Here is a 24,798-nt window from a genome sequence, read left to right as displayed (position 1 = left end):
GCCACTAAGGGCGTGAAAATGAAAGATTCCCTAGCCCTCGGAAACCTAACAGCGTCGGGATTGGAAAAGAACAAGAGTTGACCAAGGGAGGTCGGATAGGACAGATGAAAGTGAGGAGCCTGACAGAAGTAAGTGGAAGCAATGCCAGGACTCAGCTGAGGGCCCTATGGTCGCCAACCCACACTCCCTAGTTAGCTCCTGGGGCCCCTTTTAGTCGCTTCTTACGACAGGCAAGGGATACCGTGGGTGTTATTCTACTGCCCCCACACGGAGGGGGATCTATCGGTGAGATAGCGGGCCCGGTCTAGAAAGCCAAGAATAACGGTCGTGAGGATTCGTCGCACCGACCACACGTTATCTCGTAATCCGCAGATCTTCGGGCTGAGCACTGGTCACTTGGTTAAGGCTCTGCTACCATGTTTTCTATTATAAAATTTTAAAAACATCATTTCAAATGCTGTCTAGCTGTGTGGAGAGAGGAAGGGTTACTGGGGGAAATGATTGGAGAAAACAACGAGGTTAACAGCATCTCGCAATATTCATCGACTATAATTATGAAGCTAGAGGTTGTGGTGTTAATTAAAGTTCAGTCTAGTACTTCCTTGGCGTGGCAATGAAACTACAGGGAAATCATCTTCAGAGCTGGCAACTCTCGGAGATCAAACCCACATCTCCCAAATTCAAGTTTACAGTTCTACACCGTAGCCAACCTGCTCAGTGAAGAAGGGAAATTAGAAGTTCTGGCACTTCGAAGAATAAGGGTAGCAGCTAAAGAAAAAAGGCCCGTGCAGAACGGGAAAACAAGAAATCCTTAGGCCTCACAAATCTAAGTCAGTCAGTCAGTCAGTCAGACGAAAACAAGAGGTGTCTGAGGGTGTTTGGGCAAGTGAGTTGAAAAAGGGGAATCTGACACAAGTAAATGGAAACAATACCAGTCTTAAGTGTTCTTGTTACAACGTATGAGCCCGTTTGGAGGTGGGAAATGCTTTCTCCTTTCAATTGTGCGACCTTAAAACTATACTTATTTTAACCTGCGTGTTATCCACAATGAGTGATTTTAAGAAAAAAATATTTTACTAACGAGACGTTTATCTTTTTACACAGCTCATCACTACAGAATGAGGAACTAAATAGATAACATAGACATTCAGTCTTGCTTCATACTGTTTGAACTCCGGAACTTATCACACCTAATCTTATCGTCATGATAACACAAGTACTTCAGTCTCCCAATATGAACTGGAGCAATACCTTTTAACTCACTCACACCCCAGGAACGGCAGCACAATGAAACAAGAATTTGCATACCAATATTAATCTAACTACGAAAAATAATAGTTGCAACAAATGTTCAGGTTCAAAACTGATATATCAGAGAAAAACTGGAAGCTAGGCATGACAACTGAGCCATGGGCCATGGCTGGTTTGATAGGCAGCTCTGCAATAACCCGCACAACGCAGTGATGGATGGAACAGGAAGATCGTATTTAAATCAACATTTAAAAAATATGTCCGCCTCTGTAAACGGATTAAGTAATGATAATTAAAAACAAATATTCAACAAATTGTGGAATCGAAACAATGGAAAGAAAAAATCAGTAAATTTAATACATCTTTCTTTCTTTCTTTCTTTCTTTCTTTCTTTCTTCTTTCCTTTCTTTTTTAATCCGTTTGAGGGGCTGCCTGGCCGAGGCAGTAAAGGCGTGCTCGGTTCGCCCGTCAGGAAGTCGTAAAAAATTTATGAAACGAGATTTCCACTTCCGGAGGTGCATATGGCCCTGAGGTTCACTCAGCCTACACCAAAAATGAGTACCAGGTTAATTCCTGGGGGCAAAGGCGGCCGGGCGTAGAGCTAACCACTCTACCCCATCAAGTGCCGAGGTTAACAATGGTGGAAGCCTTTACCTTCCACTCCTCCAAGGGCCTTCATGGCCTGTACGGAGGTGACTTTGCTTTGCTTTTGTTTGCTTAATCCGTTTACCCTCCAGGGTTGGTTTGTCCCTCCTCTAGTGCCTCACGGGTAGTGTACTGGAGCGTGAGACCTTGGGTCGGGAGATACAACTGGGCAGAAAGACCAGTACCTCGCCTAGGTGGCCTCGCCTGCTATGCTGAACAGGAGCCTTGGGAGGGGGAGGGGGGGAGGAGATTGGAAGGGATAGACAAGGAAAAGGGAAGGAAGCTGCCGTGGCCTTAATTAAGGTACCACTCCAGCATTTGCCTGGAAAAGTCGGAAACCACGGAAAACCATTTCTAGGATGGCTGAAGTGGGAATCGAATCCCCCTCTACTCAGCTAACCTTCCGAAGCTAAGTGGACCCCGTTCCAGCACTCGTACCACGTTTCAAATTTCACGGCAGAGGCGGGAATCCAACGCGGGCTTCCAGGGGTGGCAGTTAATCACACTAATCACTACACTATGCATCTGTATGATGCAGAAGATTGGAGTTTAGAAGAGGCTACAGAAAGTAGAGTTGAAACCTTTGACATGGGGACCTACCGTGGACAGTATATGTTACGAATGAGGAAGTCCTGAGACCAATGAACACTATACAAAATCCGCTACGCTCAATAAATGAGAGACTAACTGCATTTCTAAGCAATTTATTTATTTATTTATTTATTTATTTATTTATTTATTTATTTATTTATTTATTTATTTATTTAAATATTTATTTATTTATTTATTTATTTATTTATTTGTTTATTTATTTATTTATTTATTTATTTATTTATTTATTTATTTATTTATTTATTTATCTGAAAGTACACAGGTTTTACACCCAATTAAGTACCTTCTTGACATTCATTAACAATCTGTATCTATGAAGTTAAAGTTTAACAAAAACAAAGTTAAAAATCAACAAAAAAAGAAAAAGAACAAAATTAAAATTATATCTGATACCATTTACAATTTATAGGAAATGAAAAATTCACTACGATATCAGACGGTAATACAAAGCAAAAGACAATGTTTAAAACAAAAAAAAAAGAAACTTAAATCACGAATGAGTACACGGGGAAATATGGTGAGTACCAGAAAGAAGGAACTATTAAAAATTTACAAATTGTAAAGGCAGGCTTCTAGTTTCTTATTAAATTCATTATCCGACGGGGGAAGTATAAAAATAATAGGCTAATATAGGTGAAATCGAATTAGTCGTACAAGGACGAGACGAAGCTCATTTTAAGGCCCTTGACGCAAAGAACAAAACTCGGTAAGCCCTATGGGCCCGAAAACCAACCGTTATGGAGATATTAGTACCACACTACCCCTGCTCTAGGAATCGGATAAAGAAATGAACTGCCGTAACCATGGCAACGTCAACTCCAGTATTCTTACAGCAGCGAGATATCTACAACATATCACAAAAACCTAACATATTACAGGCATAAAAATTGGTATTTGGAATCTCCTTTAAAAATAAAAGAACACAAATTTTTGTTTTCAAGAAATCCACTTAAGAGGGGTGAAAAGAAGTGAGGAAGTAGTTGAATTATTTATATGAAGATACATATATCTCAGAAACTGAAGATGTTACAGAAGTTAAAATTGGTACTTGGAATATCTTTTAAAAATAAATGAAAACACTTTATTTCGGAAAATCCACTTAAGGGGTGAAATAATAAAAAGCGAGTGAATTTTAAAAATTAGTATCTTCTTCTTCTACTACCGCTTTTCCCACACCTGTAGGGTCGCGGGTGCGAACTGTGTTGCAAATGTGGGGTTTGACCCTTTTTTACGGCTGGATGCCCCTCCTGACGCCAACCTTGCGTGTAGGGATGTAATTACTATTGGGTGTTCCTGTTGTGGTTGGCAAAGTGGTGTGCTGAGTGAATCTGAAGAGGAGAGTGTTGGGACAAACACAAACAACCTGTCCCAGAGCGAGAACAATTAATCACACGCGATTTAATTCCCCGACTCAGCCCGGAATTGAACTCGGAACCCTGTGAACTGAAGTCCTCAACGCTGAACACTCAGCCAAGGAGTAGGGAAGTGTTTAAAATGAGTATATCTACAGTTTATCCCATAAACTTACCATGTTACGGACGTGAATATTAGTATTTGTAATATCCTTTAAAAAAATAAAGAAATCCCTTTTTTTTTTTTTTCGACTTAAAAGATGACTGTTTCTCCCATGTAGAGTTCCATGTCGCATGTTCCAGGTTTAGCTCTGCCAGTAGCCTGGTCGTCTTTGCCCCAAAAGGCAATGCCACACACGTGGTTTACAAAGTGATCCTGGGATAAATGAAATGCAATTTTTCGGCGAGTTTTTATACTTTAGTGATTTTCAGATAATGTCTTAGTGCAGTACCGAGGAACAATTAATTTTTATCAACTTACGAAATCCTCGCAAGCGAAGCCGTGGGTAACAGCTAGTTTTCAATATTAGCTGTTATTCGTTTCCGAGTGTTCAATCTCCCCTAACAATCTTCTTCATGGTTAGCTTAGATTTTATCTATAGTGTAACTCTGGTGACTAAGGTTTACTCTTGCATGCACCCTGCGCTGGAAGAATGGAGGACCACGTGTTCGGGGGAGCTTTCGTGTTTGACGTTTGGTCTCTTCTTCCTGTCTGGGGCGCTCTTGTTGGAGCAACAAATCGACAATCGCAGTAAGAGTTGGTTGCTCAAGTTACTTCAGCAAATGGATGTCAGTTTTGCGGGTTTGCGTAACGTGCATGGTTTATTTGAGCTGGTGTTGATAACACTTTGGCCGGCCCCAAAGTATAGGGGTAGCGTGGTTGCCTCTTATCCGGAGGCCCCTGTTCGATTCCCGGCCAAGTCAGGGATTTTTACCTGTATCTGAAGGCTGGTTCGAGGTCCACTCAGCCTAAGCGATTTTTATTCAGGAGCTATCTGATGGTTTAGAAAGCCAAGAATAACGGCCGAGAGGATTCGGCGTGGTGACCACACGACACCTCGTAATCCGCAGGCCTTCGGGCTGAGCAGCGGTTGCTTGGTAGGCCATGGCCCTTCGGGACTGTTGCGCCATGGTTTTTGTTTTGTTTTGTTAATAACATCTTAAATGGACACCTTGGATCATATCACTGAGCACAAAGTTCTCTATGACAGATTTGGCTACGAAATATGGAATCACTCGTACAGTGAACATGCCCTATCCTCCTAAGCCGATGACTGGGGATGTAGGGTTCTATATTATTAACATGTGCTTTCTCCAGAACTACAAGGTTGCCTCGTGTAACATCTCACTTAATATTTATCACGCTTCTGTCTTCAAAATGCTTTCCTTTTAAAATTAAAAGAAAACTCCCTCGTTTCTTACGTACGGTATTTAAATATTTTATTACACACGCCGTCCATATTTTATATGTTATCAAACAATATTTATTTGACTAGCATCAACGTTTCAAAGTTCGACTTCGTGTTTTCATGGACATTGCATTGTCCAGCCTTGGAGCGGGCAAGGCTCGATGAACTGTATGTTAGGCCCCTTAACACAAAAACTATCAACAGTCACCACAGGAGGAGGCATATTCTTTTCTCTACGACTACGATTACCTAGATTTAAAATTAGACAGTCGGTCACCTGATAAGTCAAGGAAGGTTCGATTCCCTCCCCAGCCATCCTCTTCTCCTCCAGGCAAATGCCGCTTCCTTCCCATCCCCCACAAGGCCTCTGTTCAGTGTAGCAGGTGAGGCCGCCTGAGCGAAGTACTGATCCTCCTTTCCAGTTGTATCCCCGACCAAATGTCTCACGCTCCAGGACACCGCTCTCGAGGTGGTAAAGTCTGGGGGGGGGGGGAAACCAACCCTAGCGCATAAACGGAATTAATAATAATAATAATAATAATAATAATAATAATAATAATACTAATAATAATAATAATAATAATAATAATAATGTAGAAACATATTTAGCACAATAATCCGGGTCATGCTAATAACTGGTTGGTGGTCATTCTGGGGTTAATACGCATACTGTGTTACATCCTTGTGAGAGAGGTAATTAAAAGATTACGGTGCTTTTAACAGTTCATTCTCGGAGCAGTAAACTCTCAGGTCTGCCGGTAGACAGATTTGGGTACTGGTGAACCCAATGGATTTCTATGCGAAGTCTGTCTCTTCTCTTGACTGTCGGACAATCGTAACTATAGGGTAACAACGAGAATTGGAGTCAGTTATAGAGCGGCTAAAAAGCAACCTATTTAGTAACATTATTATTTCGTTCCTTGCTCGTTCATACCGTCGATTAAAAGAATGGACACCTCGGGTGTAACATAAATCTAATTTTACAGGAGAACGAAAAAAATGTCAAACAGTTGAAAATTAAAACAAAAAAGCACCAGTTACAACTTATAAATTGGATTTCATAATAATCTTATTGATTAGTAAAAAAATAATGTTGTTCTTTGAGCTTTTCATCTTGCTCTGTCCGGCTCCATGGCTAAATGGTTAGCGTGCTGGCCCTTGGTCCCGGGGTCGATTCCCGGCTAGGTCGGGGATTTTAACCTCATTGGTTAATTCCGATGGCTAGGGGATGGGTGTGCGTGCCTATAGGCGCCATCTCCAAAGACCTGCCCCAGGCCTCTCCGCAGGCCACACGCCGTTATTATCTTGCAATTACGAGGAACCTGCAAACAAAATTGCAGAAACGAGGTCTCCAACCTTAACCCACATATGAAGATTGGTTGTGATTATTGTTTTAAGAGGGAGTACAACTCAGCAACCATTCTCTACTAACATTACAGAGGAAAAACTGGAAGGGATCCAAAGAATGAAGGTATCGGTCAGAAAAAGACAAGGGCCACGAAGGGAGTGACACCGAAAAACTCCCTAGGCCTCGAATGCTCTAATACAATCGGAGACGGAAAAGAACAAGCGTTGACCAAGAGAGATCGGATAGGATAGATGAAACTGGGTAGTCTGCCACAACTGGAAGCAATGCCAGGATTCAGCTAAGGACCCCATGGTCGCCAACACACAATCCCAAGTTAAGAGACCCTGAGGCCTAGTGTTCATTCGGGATAAAGGCGGCCAGACACAGATTCATTGCCTATACCGAATTTGCGTTATTCTCTTTCCTTATTTTTTTTTTCACTTGCTTAATCATGTGCGTCACCAGATCGTTTGCATATATCAGTCGCGTTTTCCTTATCTATGAGTAATCCATGAAATTGCACCAAACAGTGAGTCCTCGCGTTCATTTGCAACAACAGCTACTGGTCACAATCAGCACAACAATATATAAATCGGCCCTTCCTACCACTAGAGGCTGTTTCTCGTGCTCCAACCTCCCATCCTCTTCTGATCCCATCCGTATAATTATAGCGAAACCCAGAGTACCAGCATTTCATTTTCACGCATTTTTTCTGCTAGTGGCTTTACGTCGCACCAACACAGATACTTATGGCGACGATGGGATAGGAAAATCCTTGGAGATGGAAGAAAGCGACCGTGGCCTTAATTAAGGTACAGCCCCAGAATTTGCCTGGTTTGAAAATGGGAAACCACGGAAAACCATCTTCAGGGCTGCCAACAGTGGAATTCGAATCCACTATCTCCTGGATGCAAGCTCACAGCCGCGTGCCCCTGACCGCACGGCCAACTCGCCCGGTCACCCATTTCTTGAATTGTATCTTGTACTCGATATCTTTATTTTCTCTTTCTCGTACGAACAACGTAAAGAGTGGTTGAACATTCCGTAGTTTTGTCCCTTAAAACAACACTCAACCACTTGTAGGAGAATAATCAGTTGCTTTTAGCTACACGATGTCCACTTCTGAAGCGTAGCGGTTCGTGCTATTAACTGCCGTCCTCAGAGATTCGGATTCGATTAGCGGTTCTGCCAGAAATTTCAGCTTGACAGAGAGGCTGGTATGTGAGTAAGAGGTAGAGTACATGCAGCTCACTTCCATGGGGGTGCGCCTGCACCACCGCAGGAAGAAGAAACGAATTTATATTTGCATTAGCGATACAAAGATTGGTGTTCATCCTTCTGTACGGGAGTCCACTTGGTTTTGGACGTGTTAAAGCAGTTTTAAAACATACAACCCTAGCTTCCACCCCATTTACAGCCTCTAGCAGCGTTAGGAAACCAGAGGTAATTTCAAACGCTCACACCTCCCTTCATTTACATCCGAGCTCAACGAAACAAACGGCGTTCCACAAAGCAATAGCGTCGTATTTTAAAAAGTAAACACTTTTCATCCGAATTCATATTTGTAGATGGGATGTCATCACAGACTACGAATGTTAATCCGAAACTTTGAAGTGCTGTAGGCCTAACTTCTAAAATTGAAAACATCAAGAAACGAGTGAGGAATTAAGTTATAGGTCTCAAGACTCTCTTTAATTAGGGTTTTTATTCAACAATATAAAAAATTCGGAAAAAATCCAAGTCATCAGAATCGTCGTTTCTTTGAAAACAAGGTTCCCATAAAGCAGAGTTGCAAAAATCAATACCACCAAAACGAACAACAAATAGAGGATGAATTGGGTATTAAGTAACAACTGGCCATGTTCGACGCAGAGCGCATATGGGCCATGTGAGCCATTAAGACTTTAAAAATTTGAAGTCTATAGACACTCCCAAAGTACCGGTATTATTTCTTATTTTGTATTCACTGGTATTGCATTTATTCTTTTTTTTTCTTTCAGTAATTGCTTTGACTGCTCTACAACGTGCTTCTGAAGGGTTATAAACTCTTGTGTATAACAGCGGTTGTATATCGTGGCGTCAGACACTCAATCCAGTCTACTTGTGAATTAAATCATTTATTATTATTTTTTGTTGTGGTAGAGTTATCGGGGAGATGTATGGATTCATTATTCTGCACTATAGCTCCAGTTCTAACGTTACTTAAGTTCTAACGCGACGTTAACGCGAGCGTTTCAGACTGCAGTGAAACCGTATGATTTTATTTGAGAGTATGTCAAGAAATACACACAGGTAGGTTTTCGGCGCTACTGGAATCGGAAAGGACTAGAGCTAGGGACGTAGCGGTTGTGGTGTTAATGAAGGTTCAGTCCCAACATTTGCCAGAGATGAAAAGGGGAAATCATGGAAATCCCGGAAGAAGATCGAAGCATGCCCCAAATGCAAGTTAACAGCTTCACGACTCGTAGCCTGTTCTGTGTGTGCGTGTGTCTGTCTCGTTATTAACTACAGAAATAGATATGAAGAGGCGGAAGAGGGTAAGTTACAGAAAGTTTAAAACAGAACAATAGTTGTCATCACACAACGAATCTGTGTTTAGTATTGTTCCATGGTTAGAGTGCATGAATCAATAGCGAGTGCCTGAAGCGAAAGTCTTCCTCTCGGCTCAACTCTCTCCGATGACACTGTTTTCTTCTCATTTGTTGCGCATACTGGATGAAACAAAGATGGCACGATTTCAGATGCTTAAGTACGTTGTAAATTAGATCATCTTCACAGAACTGCAAGATTTCATTAAAAGAAAAGGGAGTCTGATAACTCTGTTCAGTTTCCCTGGATTAATGTAAAGATAAACGCTAAGCTGAAACACTATAATTCCATAGTTAAACCAGAGGCAACGTACGCTAGTGAAACTTTATTCAAATTAAATGTAAAATCTACAACAGACAAATTGCAGAAAACTGATAGAAGAATTCTTAGAACAATTATTAATAAAAAACACCAAATTGATGGACAGTGGTGATTGTTGCCTTACAACATTGTCTATCGTGAATGTTAATCAATAATATCTACAATGCGTAAAAGAAGAATTTCCTTTTCCTGTCACATATCAAGATTACCAGACACCAGGATATTGAAACAACTATTTGATTACTTTAAAAAATCAAAAATAATTGGTTCAAAGAATTCAGGATGATTTGGAAGAATTGGGTATAACTCGGCAACAAATCAAAGACAGAAAAGAGAAGAGGATTTTGAAGAACAAAAGCATAAGTCTCGAACTAAAAACAGTTGAACGGAAACAATGTACTATATCGGACACACAAAGGGCTTCCAGGTCGGAGAGGATGAGAAAGTTCTGGGAGAAGAAAAAGAAGAAATTAACTCAAATGTATTGATTTAAGTGCTCCGATGTGGGCGTAAAATATGTAAATAATAAAGGAAACATAAGTCTTACTCAATTATGGAAATTGAAACGAAATCCTAATATGCCACTCCTTATAAATTTTTAACAGTTTCTTTTAATAGCGAGACTTTTTTTAAACATTACAAACTGCATTAGGTAACTTTCAGGCAATTTATCGTTTCCCGCTGTTTTAATACATCATCTTCAATCTTTACATAAACTAACAAGGGTCGGAAAACAGAAATTTAGATAGGTCAATTGTATCAGTCTATATTGGAGGAAGTGAAAAGTAAATTTATAACGAAAAACTGGAAAATACTACTACTGTTGTTACTACTACTACTACTACTACTACTACTACTACTACTACTACTACTACTACTTCTTCTTCTTGACTCAGTTTCTAACGATTTAAAGATAAGAGGCATAGCACTAAATGAGGTCAAAGAGCTAGTTACAAATAGAGGATTGTGGCGCCTGTTAGTAAATTCACAGAGACTTGCAGACTGAACGCTGAAAGGCATAACGGTCTATAATAAAAATGTATGTATGTATGTATGTATGTATGTATGGTATGTATGTATGTATTATTAGATGCAAGAAAGACCATAAAACTGATCACGCAAAGTTCACTTAGAAGTTGTGCATTTCCTTCTTTGCCAGACAGCCTTCAATTTTTCTCTCATCGTGCTTCTTCGTTCTTCTGTCCCCTTGGCTCCTGTCTTCTTGTGGTTTCTCTCTGACTACTTCCAAACTGCTGACTTTCGTTCTGTAGCAGGTTCGGTCTGCGATGTCGGTCACTTTGATTCCTGAGTTTTCCAGGTCTTGGCGGATTTCCTATGTCCACCTATTTGTTTCGGTGTTTTATGTTGCCTCTTGTAAGATTCTTGTCCGTCTGTTTTCTGGAAGGCGTTTGATGTATCCGTAAAATTCCAGGCGTCTTTTTCTGATGTCGTCCGCAAGGTTTGAGAGCTCCTCGGTTTTTGTACGAGATTGCAGTCGGTATCCTTCGTCAGTCAGTTTTGGGCCGAAAATGTTTCTGATGATTTTACGTTCCTCTTTCAGGATGTCTTCGAGTACTGTTTTTCTGTGGAGATCTAGTGTTTCACTCGCGTAGAGTATTTCAGGTTTGATCACGGTGTTGTAATGTCGAATTGTCCGACTCGTTGGCCGAATGGTCAGCGTACTGGCCTTCGGTTCAGAGGGTCCCGGGTTCGATTCCCGGTCGGGTCGGGGATTTTAACCTTAATTGGTTAATTCCAATGGTCCGGGGGCTGGGTGTTTGTGCTGTCCCCAACATCCCTGCAACTCACACACCACACGCAACACTATCCTCCACCACAATAACACGCAGTTACCTACAAAAGGCAGATGCCGCCCACCCTCATCGGAGGGTCTGCCTTACAAGGGCTGCACTCGGCTAGAAATAGCCACACGAAATTATTATTATTAATGTCGAATTTTGGTGACGACTGAGAAGCTATTTTTGTTGTAAATGTTTTGCGTTTGGCCGAGGGTTCTCTTCATTTTCTGGATGCGGACCTCGACGGCCTTCTGTTCTTTTCCTGTTGGTACTACAATTTCTCCCAAATATCGGAACTCAGTTACTTTATCGATTGTGCCAAATTTCGTGCTCAAATTCTGGAGGTTGCAGTGGTTGCACATGACCTTGGTGTTTATTATTATTATTATTATTATTAAGTATATGAATTTGAATTACTTTGAATTAATAAAATAATAATAATAATAATAATAATAATAATAATAATAATAATAATAATAATAATAATAATAATAACCACGAATAGGCCAATGGTGGCGGTTATTGTTTTAAGAAGAAGTCAAACTGGGCAAACACCCCTATTATTTATTTTTATTTATTTATTTTATGCCTTTGTATGTGGCGAAGTTAGGGCTCACGGCCCTCTCTTACACTTAACCACTACGTACAGTACATAATCACATACTTTGGTAAAATAACATTAACAGTCCCTAGGAGCTACCTAAATTTATGGAATAATATTATAACAGATTATAATTGTTATTTTTAATGATTAATATTATCTAGCCTATCTACATCTACATCACCTAACAATAGTTCTAAATCACGCTTGCACTCATACACACTAACATTCATACAAGCTGGTCACGTATTTATGAGGAAATCTCGACAAGACCGTTTAAATAAGACTGTTGAAGTGCTATTACGTATACTGACAGGGAGTGTGTTCCATAGCCTTGCCCCAGACACTTGGAAAGAGTGGCTGTATACAGATGAATGATTAAGCGGTATCATAAGGGTAGAAGTCGATCTGGTATTATGTCCATGGATAGATGAGATGAAGTTAAAATGTGAGGATAGGTATTCAGGTGTAGATTCGTTCAGAAGTCGAAAAATTAGTGTCGCAGTATGTAAATTCCTTAGTTGATCAATTTTCAGCCAGGATAGCTTCTCATAATAAGGGGAAATATGTGTCCTAAAGTTCAAAGAAAATATAAATCGTATGCAAGAGTCCATCGTCCTTTGAAGTTTCATAGATTGTTCTGCAGTTGCATCGGTTAATACGACATCACAGTCATAAATTATTGGAAAAATGAGAGTTTGAATTTTATTTTCATGCTGTGTGGAAGAATGGATTGTTTCATTTTTAGGGGGTGAAGAGATGCATATACTTTTCTGCAGACACTTGTTATATGGTCATTCCAGTTTAATGTGTCATTCATGACAACGCCTAGGTTTTTCACAGACTTCTGAAAAGGTATAGCTTCACCACAGAGCATGAGGTTAGGCTGTTGTATGATGTTTAGCGTATTTAAAAGTCTAGATTGTCCTATTATGATTGCTTGCGTTTTCTTCGGATTAATTAAGTATACGATTAATTTAGTATACGAGCTAATTGAATTTAAAGTCGAGTTCATATGGTGGATTGCTTTGTCAATGTCGGGGACCTTAAAGTGTGAGTATATCTGAAGATCGTCAGCATAAAGGCGATAGTTGCAGTCGTTCAGATGAGAAGAAATGTCATTAATATAGATTAAGAATAAAAGAGGTCCAAGAATAGATCCTTGGGGAACTCCAGATAGCTTAGTCTCCATTCTGTAGTCTTCATGTTTGATACAACTCGCTGTGGTCTGTTTTTGAAGTATGAGCCCAAGACCTGAATAGCAGAATGAGCCACGTGAAGTTTTTGTAACTTAGCTAACAATATATTTACAGTGTCAAACGCACTGCTAAAGTCTAGAAGGATAAGTATAGTCAGTTTTCGTTCGTCCATAGCCCGTCTAATGTCATCTGTGATTTTGATTAGTGTAGTTGCAGTACTGTGTCCTTTCTTAAAACCAGACTGTAAGGGATCAAGTACAGAATGTTTTTCCAAGTATTTAACAATTTGTTTATGCATTATCTTCTCTAGAACCTTAGAAAGTGCACTAAACAGAGGGTAAAAAGGCGAGATCAGACTCTTCGAAAAACGAAGGTAACAGCAAAGGAAATGGCAGGGCCAAAAGGTGTGTGAAATTGAAGGACTTTCTAGACATCGCAAAGCTAATACCGTCGCGGTCGGAAGAGAACAAGAATTGGCCAGCCCGTTCCAGCCCTCGTACCACTTTTCAAATTTCGGGGCAGAGCCGGGAATTGAACCCGGGCCTCTGGGGGTGGCAGCTAATCACACTAATTATGTCTATTTAATGAGTATAAATGCCAGCCAGATCATCATGAGCTCATTGCTTAAACAAGACACGCGTTTCTTCACAAGACTGCTCCTGATCTTCATCAAGCGGCGTTATTCTTTGTACATGGCAGCCCGATGTACAATGCTTGCTGTTATAACTAAGCGCGAACTCAATCCCCAAGAGAAGGAATAGTGAATTCATGGAAATGGGAAATCATTGCAAAGGTAACAAAAACTATTCATAAACAATATAGGCCTAATCGAGCTTGTTAAATTGTCTTCTACCGAGCGAGATGGCTGTGCGGTTAGGGGTTCGCAGCTGTGAGCTTGTATTCGGGAAATAGTGGGTTCGAACTCAACTGTCGGCAGCCCTAAAGATTGTTTTCCGCGGTTTCCCATTTGCACACCAGGCAAATGCTGGGGCTGTACCTTAATTAAGGCCACGGCCGCTTCCTTCCCACTCCTAGCCCTTTCCTATCCCATCGTCGCCATTAGACCTATCTGTGTCGGTGCGACGTAAATCAAATTGTAAGAAGAAGAAGAAACCCTGGTTCTCCAAGTGGAATTACCGCAGAAGATACATCACATCAATAGTCAGGATCCGTTTTAATCATGGCAGCTTTCACACTCACCTGTTCTTTTAAATGTTTCTGACTATTCTGTTCATGTGGCGGTGTATCGTTTCAGAATCCTGGTCATCCTTTGTTTCATTGCAACAGATTTCATCCACAGCGAGAAGATTGCATAAATAATTCAATGAAACTACACGAAACAACTCCCAACAAGCATAAGCACATTACTAAATACAAACTGCAACAAAGTCTATTCCGTCATTCAAAAATTGCTGAAGGGTACGGACCTCCGAATATAAAGAAACTAAAGGAACAGTCTCCCTAATTATAGCTTGAATTAATGACCAAAGAGGACAAGCAATGTGTGTATGTGACATAGCGTTATTAAAAGAAAATCTGTGTAACTGACATAGTGTTAAGTGCCTTACAGAGTTTTATTTATCTTACACATAATTTGTTTTTCAGATCCTGTACTTATGGTGGTATTTCCAGGCCAAAAGCTAACCAATTTTTAAAAATCTACGTAATAAAATAAAGAGATATGAGCGCAAGGGTTTGTGTCATTGGCCTTTATTTAATCAGAAAATGGCCCCAAATAATTTTGAACTGAAATAATTATTTGTGTACAGAGTGCATTTTCTAGGAATGTACAGCCCTTCGGGAAAAATGTCCATTATATCTTGCCTGATTTTCCTAGGTGTATCCTGATATAGAGTTTCGTCCTACTATACTGTAGTTCTACACGTTCTTATCTTGTCCTATCCTATCTTCTCCGAAGTTGTTTTATGTCGACCCTTCTGCGCAATCTTTTGAATCGTTATGTATATTCGACATAAAATTTGATAATTAGAATCAGAGGTTTGCAAACCTCAAAGTTGGCTTCTTTTTGTATGAATGGGGCTGTATCAAGAACTGACTTGGATACAGGTAGAAGTCAGTCGGGAACAGAAGAGGAGAAACCAGATCCGTGGCGGAAAAACTTGATATGTGCCGCGTGCGGATCCTAGACAGGTATCGCTACTTCCAACCATTAACATTCTACGATATTTCAGCATATATTGTGATGGTTGAAGGACGAACGGTAACAAAAGCGTTGAAACTGACAGTCGAGTATTGTGGAGTGTAACGGGGTCATGTTCCACCCGCCCACCATGAGGACCACAAAGCAGGCAAGTAGCCATGTGGCAGAAAAAAACAGAACGGTACTGCATACAGAAAGGTCTTGCCAAGACAAGGTCGTACGAGGACGGGTGAACTGAAGAATTGCAGCACAAAAGAAGTCACTCTGATGCCCTACAGAGATGAAAGAAGGGAAGATTGCCGCGATTTCGAAGTCGCTTCGTGAAATTTGAACTGGGAATGTGGTAACTGATAGCAGGGTTTTAAGTCTCAGTCACATTTTGCTATTCGATTTCTAGAAATGCGGCAAACTTTGAATGTGAATGTGCAAAAAATGCTACGACATTGGATTTGAGAAGAAAATGTACTGTAGTTCTTACTTCTCTTGACCTACCCTAATCAGTCATTACCTTGAAGAGCAGAAATAACAAATTCCTCGGAGCTCAGTGGCACCGGTCAAGGCCATACCCTGCATTATGTTCTAGTGCTACTTTCTGTTAATGTCTGGAGTATGGACTTTCCAGATAAATTTGGCCACGTGGTTTGGCACGTAGCTGTGAGCTTGCATTCGGGAGATGGTGAGTTCGAACCTCACTGTCGGCAGTCCTGAAGATGGTTTTCTACGCTTGCCACGGCCACTTCCTTCCCATTCCTAGTCCTTTCCTGCCCTATCGTCGACATAAGACCTCTCTGTGTCGGTGTGACGTTAAGCAACTTGTAAAAGAAAAACATAAACTGTTATTTATTTTATTTTTATGCTGCCAAAGCTTTTCACAGGTGTATTTTTCATTTTGGCATTTTTACGATTTTTTAAATCTTCTAGCGTATCGCCTGACTAAGAGATAAGTCATATGATTCTCGCTGCGGTTCAAATCCCAACTAACAAAAGTTATATTTTTGAAATAAAAATTCACGTCTCTAAGGTGGGATCCCAAGCAGATCTTAAGATCCCGAGATTATGATCACATTCACTCCCGGAGTCAGAATAATTGAAAAGGCGTATGGCTTTTAGTGCCGGGATGTGTCCGAGGACTTCGGCTCGCCAGGTGCAGGTCTTTAGATTTGACTCCCGTAGGCGACCTGCGCGTCGTGATGAGGATGGAATGAGATGAAGACGACACATACACCCAGTCCCCGTGTCAGGGGAATTAACCAACTGTGGCTAAAATTCCCGACCCTGCCGGGAATCGAACCCGGGACCCCCGTGACCAAAGGTCAGCACACTAACCATTTAGCCATGGAGCCGGACGTCAGAATAATTAATCGCGCGTGAGTAAAATCCGCGGCCCGACTGGGAATCGAACCCAGGACCCTCTAAACCGAAGGCCTCAACGCTGACCATTCATCCAAGGAGTAGGATAATAGTAATAACAATATGATACTATTTAGTAAAGGACAGTACAGCGAAAACATGTCTAACAGTTCTTAAAATAGACTATTCAACTCCGATAACAGCAACTACATACTATCATCTTCACCAGCAATACGACGCACTGTCACACGAATATTACAAGCAGTCTGAATATCTACAATAATACCGTACACACATCCTGACGGCACTGAGAACACAACGGAAGAAAATAACAAAAGGCTGAATGATGTATGAAAGAAATGGGTTTGAAGTCCCCCTCTCAGAGAGGGTTGGACCCTTTCACGATGTATATCGTCCTTTAAATCCTCCTACACTACTCCAACGCTGCTCCACCACCCTTGTTGTGGTTTTGACAGCAACTTCGTACATATATTTTTCCCTCTCTGACCTTTTAATGGATAAGGGTGAGAGAGGGTAGTCAATAACTACACGTGTGGATATTGGTTTTCGGGTCATAGGTCCGTAGCAATGCTGCCAAATTCACAGAAATTTCGGAAGTTCTTCCAATTTTTAAAAAAGATTCCAGAAAACACGAAATTATGAGTAAATCTTCCGAATTGTTCTCCGTCTTCACTTCACATATAGAAGTAATCAGGAGGTTGCGCTTTAATGCTGCAGTATGTATACCTGTACGTTTAATTTTCCTTCAGCTAGGGCGCACACATTTTTACTTTGAAAACGGGTACTGAATTTGCCAGTGGCACGAGTCCCTCGGGTACAGACAGTCTTAAATGCCGGTTGCCAATCACATCATTCATTACAAAAGTGTCCGGCTCCATGGCTGAATGGTTAGCGTGCTGGCCTTTGGTCGCAGGGGTCCCGGGTTCGATTCCCGGCAGGGTCGGGAATTTTAACCTTAATTGGTTAATTTCACTGGCACGGGGGCTGGGTGTATGTGTCGTCTTCATCATCATTTCATCCTCATCACGACGCGCAGGTCGCCTACGAGTGTCAAATCAAATGACCTGTATCTGGCGAGCCGAACTTGTCCTCGGACACTCTCGGCACTTCATTTCATTTTTTATTACAAAAGTTTTCTCACATTTAGGTTTTCAAACTCGGAGCAGGATTTAATTCCCTTGATGAGGAATGGCACCTATAAAGAAGGGGGAAGAAAAGGATGTATAGATTAATGAACGAAAATTATGGAAGTCTAGCTATTAATAAGTATAAATTCGTGTGGCTATTTCTAGCCGAGTGCATCCCTTGTAAGGCAGACCCTCCGACGAGGGTGGGCGGCATCTGCCATGTATAGGTAACTGCGTGTTAATGTGGTGGAGGATAGTGTTATGTGTGTTGTGTGAGTTGCAGGGATGTTGGGGACAGAACAAACACCCAGCCCCCAGGCCATTGGAATTAACCAATGAAGGTTAAAATCCCCGACCCGGCCGGGAATCGAACCCGGGACCCTCTGAACCGAAGGCCAGTACGATGACCATTCAGCCAACGAGTCGGACTTTTAATAAGTAACCTTTAGGCTTTTCAGTCTGCTAAATACAAATGTGAAAGAACACATACCACGAAAGAAATAATCGAATATATACCAGTGTTGTCTTAATGTATATGTGAATATCAGTAGCGCAGCCAGGATCGGCAGAATGGGGGGGGGGGGATATAGTTACAAAATGATGATAGAACACAATTTGTGCGTGTGTGGTGCTCGAACGGGTAATTAGGTCTTGAAAAGATGGTAAAAAGATGAATTTAGAAGAAATATTATGGATAAGAGCATGAAGGTGGATGATAGCGTTACGGCTCTGGAGGTCAATATCACTGTTGTCGAGTAAAACTTACTCAGAAAAATGTTTAGTGAACTTCTTCCACAGAAGAAGAAAGTATACAAGAGGGCTGCATCAGGTGGAATGGTTGTTAGCGGTATGTGTTTATCGGGAATCACGAACAGGTTTTGTTGAAGAACTGAAATTGACGGGTGATTATAGGCAGCTGAAACCTGCGTTACTGCCATCTAGTGGATCATTTATGCCTATAAATAAATAAGAGATGAATATAGGCCAGGCACATTCACGAATGTTCCTTGTGAGTGGAAAGACAGCCGCTGAGTCGCTGCGCAAATCACGGCCTTGACTGTCTCACGAGATAGGCCTACCTCTAGTCCAAACATTGCTAACGATTCTCTCTTCCAACCATATCAGTTAACTGTACCCCTAATTTCTGATCCCACATACCTTTTAATCTCCCGCCATTCTCTGATGACATGGACACTTTCCAAGTCTTCTTTTCTAACAGAACGCTTCATATTTCACCTCTGTTTATTACTACGCTGCAAACGAATACCTTCTGAAACGACATTCTACTACGTACTGCAATATCATTGTTAATGTCCCCATTTCACAAAGGTCTATATTGTTTCTGCTGTCACAGGCCATTCTACTGTTCAAGTAGTAATATTTGTAACAAGAGGCTTCATTAGTTTAGCTTTTTTCCAGCCCTCTAACTCACCTACATTTTGCTTTCATTCTAGTGCCTTGAAAGAATCAAGATCACATAGCAAAGGGGTTCTATCTCATCTGAATCACATCACGAAGAACTTGAAAGCAGTTTCTAAGACAGTTATCTCCCAGAGTACCTTACACAACTACACTCTTACTTGGATATTAATTAGAGGCATACTTTTTTTCGCATCACCGACAAACGCGACAAAAATATTTTGAGGCGATTTTTAGATATCTTAACGAATGACATGATTATGGTTAAGAAAATAGTGATTTTACTTTTGCGAATTAAAGCGAAAGGTTAATTTAAAGTGAAACTTACTTATTTTCCGATAAGTGCAAAACGATTGTGAAATTCATAGACAATAACGAGCTTGAGATTGTATTCAAAAGTAACGTGTGTGAAGATAAGCAGCAGAGAGAAAATCATTCATCAGTTCAAGGAAATTTCTTAATGGCATGACTATAATATACCGTATAGGATGAAAAGGCTGCAGAGGGATTCTTTTTAAGTAACCTGATACAAATATTTTGCACTGTATGCCCTCGGCCTCTAAGCTCGTGAAGTGTTTCGAACGTCGTCATAGCTGTCAAGTGTCACCTCACCCCACAAAAGCAAAAATTCTCGGAAATCCTTAATGACATCTATTACTAGATGTACTCCCATCTTTTCATATTGTTCCATAGACTGTGTATACGAAAGGTTCGTAGATTTGTAACGGCATTCTGGTTCAGGTAAAATAAATAAAGTGAACATAGAATCAGTTGCGAAGAGGGGTCGAACGACGACTTTCACGGTACTATGTTAGGCCTAAATTTCACGAAGTAAAGAGTGAATAAGAGGGCGTAATCGTTATGATCATTTATTATGTAATCTCAATTAGGGCTATAATAAAGGGATAATGAAGAATGATCAATATCTTTGCTATTTCTATATCTACATTTCACATATATAATTCACAAATCACACTGTTGAAGCTTTTCATGAATAATATTTCAAGTGATGGGGCGAGATCTATTTCGCGAAATAAAGCGAAAAACTGTTTCATTTTCTTCGCGAAATCGTACATAAATTACTGCAAAAATAGCATGCCTCTAGATATGATCATATTTGAGTTCACTGATATCTGTCTCAAACTTAGGTTCGAGTAAGTCGCCCTAATATACGATAAATCGCAAAGTGGTGGTGGTGATTATTGTTTTTTGCTAGTTGCTTTACGTCGCACCGACACAGATAGGTCTTATAGCGACGATGGGCATTTGCCTGATGTGAAAATGGGAAACCACGGAAAACCATTTTCAGGGCTGCCGACAGTGGGGTTCAAACCTACTATCTCCTGAATACTGGATACTGACCGCACTTAGGCCTAAGCGACTGCAGCTATCGAGCTCGGTGATTATTGTTTTAAGGGGAACTACAACTACTGTAGGCAATCAAACTTATTAACACAGATCTAATCAGAAATGAGAGAGGATGAGGTCTGACCCTCTGGTAGAGTAAAACGGAAATCGAAACTGACACTCGAGCATCCTAAATGGCGTCTCCACACAATCCTTGAGGTCCGGATTCAACGTCGAACTGGAGGTGCCGTAGCCATGGTTTCGATATTTACAGTCACATAAAATTACAAGCGTGTTTGCTTTTAGGATTCTGAAAATAATACCTCATATTTCTAACAAAAATACTAATCATTGGAAAATTTGAAAATTATTTGTTGAACAAAGAAATGGTAGCCTATATTACACAAAAACACACAATTACATTTTCTAGTTTTTTTGTTAACTACACCTTTTAGATCGGGGTTATATTAACAGAGATATTTGAGTTTAGAAGAAGGTCTAAAATAAACTACCTCTCTATCGAACCCAAATTACAATCCTCCTTTCTCGCAACTGAAATACAACTGAGTTTCGCAAAATTATCTTCGGACGTTTTCCTAAAAACCGTCCGACTCGTTGGATGAATGGTCTGCGTACTGGCCTTCGGTTCAGAGGGTCCTGGGTTCGATACCCGGCCGGGTTTTAACTTTCATTGGTTAATTCCAATGGCCCTGGGGCTGGGTGTTTGTGCTGTCCCCAGCATCCCTGCAAGTCACACACCACACATAACACTGTCCTCCACCACAATAACACGCAGTTACCTACACAGGGCAGATGCCGCCCACCCTCATCGGAGGGTCCGCCTTACAAGGGCTGCACCTGGCTAGAAATAGCCACACGAAATTATAATTATTATTATTCCCAAAAAAACAAACACAACTGCAACTAAACCTACTTTCGTACTTTATGCCTAACTTGAGATATAAACGAAGTACTGTACTGTATGAGAAACAGAATCAAAACTTATATAGAAAAAAAAAAATAGAATTTTATATACAGACAATTCAGCTTTTTAATATGTTTCAAGGAACCATAATACAAGCTTCATGAGAATTGATCAATTCTATGACATCCATTAGCGATTTCACCATACTCATATCTAGAAAGTAATAAATTACACTTTACAGAAGAAGCCATGAGTTAATCTTCATATAATTCGCCCAACAGCGACACTTACAATTTAAACAGGAACTTAACAACGGACCTATTCATTTAAAATAAAAGCACATCTGGAAGATAAAAATCTAGCAAGGCGGATACGTTTCCCGGCGAGTTCGAGGTCAAGGTTGGTCGGCTTCACGAGAAACTCGAAACACAAACGTTGTTTGAAATTGCACAAGATTATGATTTTTCTGCTCAAACGCCACACCGACCTGTATTGAAACATTCGTAAATGGGCGCAAACAAAATAAAAAGGGAAATAAAGGCCAACAAATCCAGTAAGTGATTAAATGTAAATATCTCGGTTGTTAGATAACAGATGATTTGAACCTAGACTTGGAAATTAAGAGCCGTATAAAAATTGCAAGAATAACATTCAAGACAATGAAAACTGTACGACGTAATGACACCTTAAATCATGAGTTTGAAATACTATTAAGTCAATGGCATATCTGGGGGGAAATGGGGAGAGAATGGAACAGCTTACCAAAGGACATCGTTAACCCTTTCCCAAAAGATGTGCATTCGTTCAATAACTCTTGTGAATTTACCACCAGGGAAAATACCCCATTTACAAAAAATATTCTGATAAATGTTAAACTTCAGCAGCGTATGTTTAACTGTTATGTATGATCTACTCTCCGCTATGGGATCAAAGCTTGAATATTAAAGCAGACCACCATCAAACGACTCGAAGCTCTAGAACTATGACTTCAGAGAAGAATGCTCAACGTCTCGTGGAATGAACATGCCACTAATGGACAGGTATTACAGACAGCAAACTGCAAAAGGAAAACTGCTAACAAATATTAAATTCAGGAAAATTGCATATATCTAATGCTTGTGTTACGTGATGAATATGTAATTTTTTTCAACCCATTTTGAAAAGCAAAATTGAAAGGAGTATGCAGGAGAGATTGAAGAGTACTCCTCATCAACAACGTCTTGGGGACTGGACAAGGCACGAGAAAGAGAAGAAGAAGAAGAAGAATGAAAGGCATTGTGTAGTAAAGTTGGTTCCCATGATTACGGGACGTGCCTGTACTAGATGACAGAAATTTTCAGTCGATCATCATTTTTTCTGACATGAAGCGATCATAAACTCTGACGTGAGTGCTCAATGTTTTTAACGAGACAATAACTTTTATCTTCGAATAGAAGACATAGTAGCTGTTTGCATGATTTGGAGCAAGCATGTTGGTTTTACTCTGGAAGCTGTCTTGTTGCAGCGCGAGTGCTGTCGCCCCCAGTGTCTAAATGGAGAGTCACGGGTCAGACAGCCCTCCACGCCCCCGAGGTGGACAGCGAGAACGCCAGGTTACCTCCGAGCACAAGAGATGTGGTTGCTGAGACGAGTACTGCAAGTTGGCTCGTAAGCGAAAGTTAATAGTTCTGATCCAATCTTGGGCAAACAATGTGGAATGCGACTTTCTTCACTCACATTACGTAGATGATTAGGTAGTGTCTGCGTTTATTATTATTATTATTATTATTATTATTATTATTATTATTATTATTATTATTATTATTATGAGCCTCCATGGCTCAGGCAGCAGCACGCCGCCCTCTCATCGCTGGATACCGTGGTTCAAAACCCGGTCACTCCATGTGAGATTTGTGCTGGACAAAACGGAGGTGGGACGGGTTTTTCTCCGGGTACTCCGATTTTCCTTGTCGTATTTTATTCCAGCAACATTCTCCAATATCATTTTATTTCATCTGTCAGTCATTAATCATTGCCCCAGAGGAGTGCGACAGGCTTCGGCAGCCGGCACAATTTCTATCGTTGTCGCAACTTGGGGGCTTCATTCATCCCATTCCTGCCCCGGTCATTGACTGGAAAACAGGTTGTAGGTTTTCATTTTTCATTCATATTATTATTATTATTATTATTATTATTATTATTATTATTATTATTATTATTCCCGGTTCCATGGCTAAATGGTTAGCGTACTGGGCTTTGGTCACAGGGGTCCCGTTTCTCGGCAGGGTCGGGAATTTTAACCATCATTGGTTAATTCCGCTGGCACAGGGGCTGGGTGTACGTGTCGTCTTCATCATAGTTTCATCCTCATCGCGACGCGCAGGTCGCCTACCCGGCACTAAAAGCCATACACAATTTCATTTATTATTATTATTATTATTATTATTATTATTATTATTATTATTATTATTATAGCTGCAAAATTCCCATGTATGCGCAGTGCTAATGGACAATTCACGTGGAGCGAAGAACTGAACCGGAATAAGGGCAACTATGGCAACCACAGAGTAACGAGTTTAGTCTATTCTCCCTCTCATGTTCCCTGTCCAAAATCTACTGGTCAGCTACTTGTTCTCCGAACTCGGAGCTATTCGGTCTCCCAACGCTGGTGTATATTTTATAAACTAATTTATTGTCTAACATGATACACTTCTTCGTTTATCCCTAAGAAACATATATTTTAATCTATATTATTTACCTCTCAACGTGCGTGTTAAACTCCTCACGCAGGTACTTTAATAATCGAGTGCTACCAGCAGAGTTTTATTGTTGTTGTTGTTCTTCTTATTATTATTATTCCACATTTCCCCGTTAATGTGAGGTCGGTGCAGCAACCAGGCTCGGATTTTTAGCCACACATTTAAAGCTAGACGAATTTCCTGTCGCATCACGCTGCTGCAAACGAATATTCCACTCAAAGTCGCCGGGATCCGAACCCATGGCGCTCGGATTGGGAACAGAGTGGTCAGACCTCTTTACCAGCACGCCCTTCAATACTACTACAAATAATTCTGTATCTGCCACTTTTCTCACACTAAAGTACGGTTACAGGTTCGATAGATGTTGCAAATGTAGGATCGGCCCAGTTTTACGACCGGATGGCCTTCCTCATGCCAATCCCATATTGATGGACGTATTCACTATTGCGTGTTTTATGATAGCAGTGGTGAGGTGTGTCGTGAATACATGAAGAGGTTTGTATTAAGATAAACACGAATACCCAGTCCCCGAGCCGTCGGAATTAATCAGGTACGGCTAAAATCCCCAGCCCGGTCAGGAATAG

The 24,798-nt window shown here is 40.7% G+C and overlaps 1 protein-coding gene across 1 annotated transcript in view; it reads right to left on the bottom strand.

The window, feature by feature from the left end:
* The window catches only part of bark (protein bark beetle), a 223,768-nt gene that overhangs the window by 198,062 nt on the left and 908 nt on the right, over nt 1–24,798 (bottom strand). The window lies entirely within an intron of this gene.

Source organism: Anabrus simplex, chromosome 9 (genome assembly GCF_040414725.1).
Source record: "Anabrus simplex isolate iqAnaSimp1 chromosome 9, ASM4041472v1, whole genome shotgun sequence".
In the NCBI taxonomy this organism is placed as follows: domain Eukaryota; kingdom Metazoa; phylum Arthropoda; class Insecta; order Orthoptera; family Tettigoniidae; genus Anabrus; species Anabrus simplex.
This window is presented reverse-complemented; position numbering and strand designations above follow the sequence as displayed.